We start from the raw sequence: 7,206 nt of genomic DNA, 5'->3' as shown, positions 1-7,206 counted from the left end.
TGCTAGGAACATTCCCACTATTCCCAACACTGAGACACTGTGTACCGGATACAGTCTGGTAAACAAATAAATGTGGTTAAAGTGATAATGAAAACCAGCAAAAATGTGAAAGAATCAAAAGAAGCAAATTTAGTAGATGGGACATGTGGGAATACCTCAAGGTTCAAGAATAGTTTCTTTCCAACATCTATCAGGCTCTTAAACCTCTCCTTGATACACCTATCATGGACTGTTTGTACTATTGCAGGACATTTATTCTGCGCTAGGATTACTATGAACATATCTATCTTAAATGTTCACTCTCTCATTTCATTTCATTCAGTTAGTTTACTGTTATAGCTCTTCTTTACAAGCATCTGTTCAGCTGCACCAAGTAAGAATTTCTGTGCATTTGTACATTGTACAATGTGTTTGACAATTTTAAAATCCCACAAATGGATCTAGGAGAGGTAAATCTAGCCCTGATTTTACTTATATATTAATGAAATCATATTGTATGTTTCTGCCTTTATATAAAAAAAAACAAATGTAAGAGGAGAGTTTTTTTATTTGTGTGGGACTGTCACTTTAAGAGAATAAATTCTGCACAGCCCTCCAGGCTTTTGGAAAATGACTATAAACTGACAGCAGGCTTTGAACAGTATTTTCCTAAATTAGATACAATTGTAGAGTGAGGAAAGAAGCTCTGGAAATCCCAAGTACAGAGACAATGTGACCAGCAAATTAAAGTAGTGTACAGTTTGCTCAGGGGGCCATTTTAAGGATACAGCCCAGGAGCAAGGAACTCTTGGATGAAGTACTGTGCTGGATTGGCTTCATATGTGGCAATATATAATCTGTCTGATTTCCTCCTTTTGTTATAGAGGAATGAGACATCCAATCTGTGACCAAAAGAGTGAAGGTCACTTTTGTTCAGTTATTCCATGAAAAGGGTTCTGAAAGCAGAAGAAATACTGCATTTGGATAGTGACCAGAGTGAGGACCGCTTGAGTTTTGGCTGACCCATGAAAAAGGTTCTGGAAACTTTGTGTCCATCACTTGCTTTGTGTCCCCTTTGCCAAAGAAGAGGGGAGTTTTGGTTGTAACTCATCTATAAAGAACATTTCGTTGGAAGCACCCAAACAAGGGTTTTGTGAGTTATAAACTCCCCCAGTCTCTTTCACCCACCTCATGAAATGCTAATTTCATCTAAGGCCTGTGTATCGCCTCCATCTAAAGCCTGTGTATCGCCTCCATCTAAGGCCTGTGTATCGCCTCCATCTAAGGCCTGTGTATCGCCTCCATCTAAGGCATGTGTATCGCCTCCATCTAAAGCCTGTGTATCGCCTCCATCTAAGGCCTGTTATTGCCTCCATCTAAAGCCTGTGTATCACCTCCATCTAAGGCCTGCATGTTCCATCAATTTCGAGCCTATGTGACATCACTGAATTTCTGAAACTGAACTTTGAACTGCCTTCTGAGATGTCATCTTTCTTCAGAAAACATGGATTTTCTTCCACCACCATCAACTTGGCCCTCAGCTGCATATCCTCCATCTACCCCCATGCACAACAAGCACAAGGACAAGATTTCCCTTGTCCTCACCTACCACCCTAACAGCTTCTGCATCCAACATATCCTCCTGTCACTTCTGCCACCTACTGCATTAGGTGATCCCACCACAAGACACATATTCCCCTCTCCTCCTCTCTCAGCCTTCCACAGGGACCACATCATCCATGAGCCCCTTGTCCACTCCTCTCTTCCCACCAATTGCCCCTTTAGTACCGACCCCAATGACCACAAGAAATGCTACACTTGCGACCACACATAGGAACATAGGAAGTAGGAACAGGAGTAGGCCAAAAATGGCCCATCGAGTCTGCTCCGCCATTCAACACGATCATGGCTGATCTAATTTATGACCTAACTCCACCTACCTGCCTTCTCCCCATATCCCCTAATTCCTCTATCATGTAAAAATTTATCAAACCGAATTTTAAATATGTTTAATGAAGCAGCCTCAACCACTTCCCTGGTTAGAGAATTCCAAACATTCACTGCTCTCTGGGAAAAACTATTTTTTCTCATCTCTGTCCTAAATCTACTCCCCTGAATCTTGAGACTGTGTCCTCTGGTTTTAGTTTCCCCGGCCAGCTCAGAAAACCTTCCTACATCTATCCTATCCATACCCTTCATAATCCCATATGTTTCTATAAGATTTCCTCTCATTCTTCTGAACTTGAGCGAATACAATCCTAGATGATTTAATCTTTCATCATAAGTCAACCCCTTCATCCCAGGGATCAACCTAGTAAACCTCCTCTGGACCGTCTCCAAAGCCAGTATATCCTTCCTCAAATATGGAGACCAGAACTGGATACAGTACTCCAGGTGCAGTCTCACCAGTACCTTGTACAGTTGCAACTTGACCTCCCTACTCCTGAATTCAATTCCTCTAGCGATGAAGGCCAACATTCAATTTGCCTTCTTAATAACCTGCTGCACCTACAACCTAACTTTTTGCGATTCATGCACAAGCACTCCCAAGTCCCTCTGCACAACAGCATGCTGTAGTTTTTCACCCTTTAAATAATATTCAGCTCTTTTATTTTTCTTGCCAAAGTGGATAACCTCACACTTACTAACATTGTACTCCATCTGCCAGACCTTTGCCCACTCATCCAGCTTAACTATATCCCTCTGCAGACTGTCCACATCCTCATTACAATTTGCTCTTCCACTCAATTTGGTGTCATCCACAAACTTGGCTACACCACATTTTGTCCCCTCCTCCAAGTCATCAATGTAAATGATAAACAGTTGTGGGCCTAACACCGACCCCTGCGGCACCCCACTTACCACTCTCTGCCAACCTGAAAAACTCCCATTTATCCTGACTCTCTACCTCCTGTCAGACAACCAATTTTCAATTTGCTGTAACTTACTGATAAGTTAGTGGCACCTTATCAAACGCTTTCTGGAAATCCAAATATACAACATCAACCTGTTCCCCTCTATCCAACGCATCCATTATATCCTCAAAGAATCCTAACAAGTTTGTCAAACAAGATCTTCCCTTTCTAAAACCATGCTGGGTCTGCCTGATTGAACCCTTACGTTCCAAAAGTTTAACTATTTCATCTTTAATGACGGCTTCAAGCATTTTTCCAACTACAGATGCATATCATCAGGACCAGGTGATTTTTCTGGCTTTAGTCCCATTAGTTTCTCCATCACTACTTCCTTTGTAACTCCTCCTCCCTCACTACCATTCGGCGCTCTAAATAGTCCTTCTAAGTGAAGCCACACCATGTAAATCTGCAGGGGTCATCTCCAGTGCCCCATTGTGGCCGGAGAGACTAGATGCAGACTGTGAGATTGCTTCGTTGAGCATCTTCACTCTGTCCACAGCAACAGTGCAAATCTCCCAGTGGTCACCCATTTCAGTTCCCTGCCCCATTCCCAAGCCAACATGTCTGTTCATGTTCTCATGCACTGCCAGACTGAGACCACCTGCAAATTGGAGGAACAACATCTCGTATACCATCTCGATTATCTTCCATCCAAATGATATTGATAGTATTAACATCAACTTCTCCGGTTTTCGTTAGCACCCCCTACCCTTCCTTTTTCTCCCCTTCCCCTCTCCCTGTATTTCCTCCAGCTGTCTCTCTCTCTTTCCCTATCCCTATGTCTCATTCCTCCAACTCTGCATTGGCAGAGCCAACTCCCTCCCTGATCAATTCTCACTTTTCCTCTCATGTCTTCATATCCATGTCCAATGATGGCCTTTTTCCTGTTGGCCTGTGTTCATTCCACCCCCCCCCCTCCTTTTTTCCCCCTACTCCCACAGTCTTTTTATTCAGGCACCCATACCTTGAAGAAGGGCTCAGGCCTTCTTTACCTTCTATGGGCCAGCTAAGTTCCTCCAGCAATTTTTTTGTTTAATGTGATATAGCAACTCTCGTGGTGTATCTGTTGCTTTGGCGGCTGAATCCCACCAGAGGGCAGTATTTAGCTGGATTTTCGACCTGACGCCCAGAACCTTGTTACCACTTCAGCAACACAGACCAGGGGGGGGGGGGGGGGGGGGGGAACTAAACTCACTCATGTTATCTTGGAGTTTCCCTGTCACTGTAACCCGGGAGAAATTTTTAAAAGAGGTATGCTGAAGAATTGGAAATGTGCTAACATGATGAATAAAAATTGAACAAAGAGGTGATAATGTTCAGGACAGATTGAAAGAGGAGTCCTCCACACCCAGAAAGGAAGGGTGGCCTGACAGATGTTCATACATTTATAAAGGTCAACACAGACAAGACTATAAAACTTTAGGGAGGCCCAAAATATAGTTATTAAAAGGTCAGAGAGCGAACACAAGAACATAATAGTAGAAATAGGGCCAGGAGTCGGCCATCTGCTCCGTTGAGCCTGCTACACCATTCATAAAATCATAGTTCATCTGGCTGTGGATTCAGCCTTTTCTCCCCAAACCGTAATTCCCCTACTGTGCAAAATTGACCGAACTGTGTCTTAAATATATTTAATGAGTCAGCCTCTCCTGCTTCCTTGGGCAGAGAATTGCCCGGGTTCACCACTCTCTGGGAAAAGCAGTTACCCTTCATCTCTGCCCTAAATTTACTCCCCCAAATCTTGAGGCTGTTGTTCCTTAGTTCTAGTCTCACCTGCCAGTGGAAACATCTTTCCATCCCTTTCATAATTTTATGTTTCTATAAGAGCCCTTGTCATTCTTTGAATTCCAGTGAGTATAGACCCAAGTGACTCAATTTCTCCTCATAGGGCAATCACCCCCAAATCTGGAATCAACCTGGTGAACCATTTGTTTGGTTATGGAGCCCATAGGACTCTGATCAGTTTATGGGTCCCCTTCCCTGTGAAGCAGTCAAGCTTAGTTGTTCTCTACTGTACTCTTCTACTGACTACATAAAAAACAAAAATAAATTTAGGATTTCAGTCCATGCCCCCACCCACCCTATTTTTTTGAATATTTTATTTATGATTTTCCAGTCTCGAACTCAGTTATCAACATTATGTATCAATATTAACATGGTCAGCACTGACGATAATTTACAATTGTCCATTTCATACAGTTTCTGCAGAGTTCAAGCTTTTTTTTAATCTCCCTACCTCCCCAACCCCTTAGTAATCACACTTAACACAGGACAAGTTCACAACAAAGGGATGAAACATACTCTCAGGAACTTGTGGGTTTCTCACAGCACGAAGGCCACCCCACCTCCTCACCTTTAAATGTATTGTGGCCCCCCCAGGGAGTTGAGAATGCCAGTTCCAGAGCAGACTAAGAAAAAGGAAAAGGTGTTAAGTGTTTCAGAGGCAGTTAAGTCCCCAGGGCCTGATGAGATGCACTTTCTGCTGCTACAGGAGAGGGAGAAGATAGCTAGAGGGTTGGAGATTTTAAAGGATTTATTGGCTACAGTTGAGGTGCCAGTAAAAACAAACTTGCTCACTGCACCTTGAGTGTTGAAACCACATCTTTATTCAAGGGAGGCAGGTACCATTTTGGAGGAAAATTATTGGGAAAAAAAATCCCTGAAAAGCAGGATCAAACTACAATGGAAAGGTAGAGATTGATCAAGGTTCAGACTTGTTGGTGAGTGATCCCCTCCGACTGTCTGTTGAAAAGGTAATAAATATGTAGATGATGGCAATGCAATTGATATGGTATATGTGGACTTTATCAAGGGCTTTTACAAAGTCCCACAAAAGTCATAGCCCATGGAACCCAAAGCAAGTTAGTAAATTGTATCCAAAATTGGCTTTCAGATATGAGAATAAGGACGATGGTGAGTAATTTCTAGTATGACTGGAAGTCTGTGATTATTGTGTACTGTCAAGAAAAGGTCCTATTAAGACCCTTGTTGGCTTTTTTTTAATGTATACAGTATTAACAACTTGGGTGTGACTGCAGAAGTTCAGGCTAGAAAACTTGCAGAATACTTGAAATAAGAGTATTGGGGGGAGGGGGGAGGGGAATGTTCTCAGTCAGCACAATATCGGACAGCTGGTGAGTTGGGTAAGGCAATGCAGGTGGAATTTAATTCAAATAATCTGGAGCTGATACATTTTTGGAGTCTAAAAACAATTAAAAAATCATACCCTCAATATCACTTGAATTCAAACAAAAGAGGACACATTAAACATTTTGACCCTTCTCTTGACAAGATCAGATGACAGTTCTCAGATTCCTTTTCTAATTTACCCCTTGAGCAGGACCCTACAACATACCTATCCCCCTGCCATACTAGTTGAAATTCTCACAACAGCACTAACAAACAATTAGTCCAAGACATTGATTCCAGTCCAGTCCAGGTGGAGACCCTTCAGTTTGTACTGTCCCACAGGTTCCAGCACACTGGTCAGGAAACATGCTCATCCTTGTTATTCTGCTTTTCCTACTCAGACCAGCACATGGCACAGGTAGTAATATGAAATGACCAACTTTGAGGTCCTTTTTAACTTGAGCTCCCAAGGTTCAGGTTGTAGAACCTCATCCCATTCATTCCCCAAATCAGTGGTGTAAACCCCACTCCTCCCCTGGTGTAACATCCTCTAGGTGTGACCCCCTTTCCCGATGCTGCCCCACCCCTAGTGTAACCCCTCCCCTCACCCCCAGTGTTGAGCTCCGTACGGGTGAGGGAGCGCCTGCGGGTTACGGTGAAGGGTGAACAGGTTCAGGGTATGTTCGGACCGAAATCAGTTCCGATTCTAACCGGCGACGGATTGGAACAAACCCGGGTGGCAAACGAAGATAATTGACCCTACCTCTGCTGCCGCCAGGAGTTGTGTCCACAGGTGACAGGGGTCGGGCCAAAAAGCGGTCATTCACACTTCGCAGGGTCATTGGCCTCGGACTCTCCTCCCTCAGGTTGCGCCGTTTCTGTGAACTTGCGGGACCATTCGGTCACGTGGGTCGTGGCTGGAGTCGGGGCGCCGGGGTCAGGGCCGGTGTCGGGGCACCGGGGTCAGGGCTGGAGTAAGGGAGCCGGTGTTAGGATCGGGGCTGGAGTCGGGATGCCCTGAGGTCGGGTTCAGCGAAGGGCGCCCTGGGGTCGGGATCAGGTGTGGGGTCGGGTTGCCCTGGGGATGGTGGTCGGGTCGCCAGAGGGTCAGGGTCAGAGCTGGGGTCGGGATGCCCTGGGGTTGGGGGCCGGGTCGCCAGGGGTCAAGGTCAGAGCTGGGGTC

This window comes from Narcine bancroftii, chromosome 9 (genome assembly GCF_036971445.1).
Source record: "Narcine bancroftii isolate sNarBan1 chromosome 9, sNarBan1.hap1, whole genome shotgun sequence".
NCBI classification, from domain to species: domain Eukaryota; kingdom Metazoa; phylum Chordata; class Chondrichthyes; order Torpediniformes; family Narcinidae; genus Narcine; species Narcine bancroftii.
The sequence above is the reverse complement of the archived record's forward strand: the minus strand, read 5'-3'. Positions refer to the sequence as shown.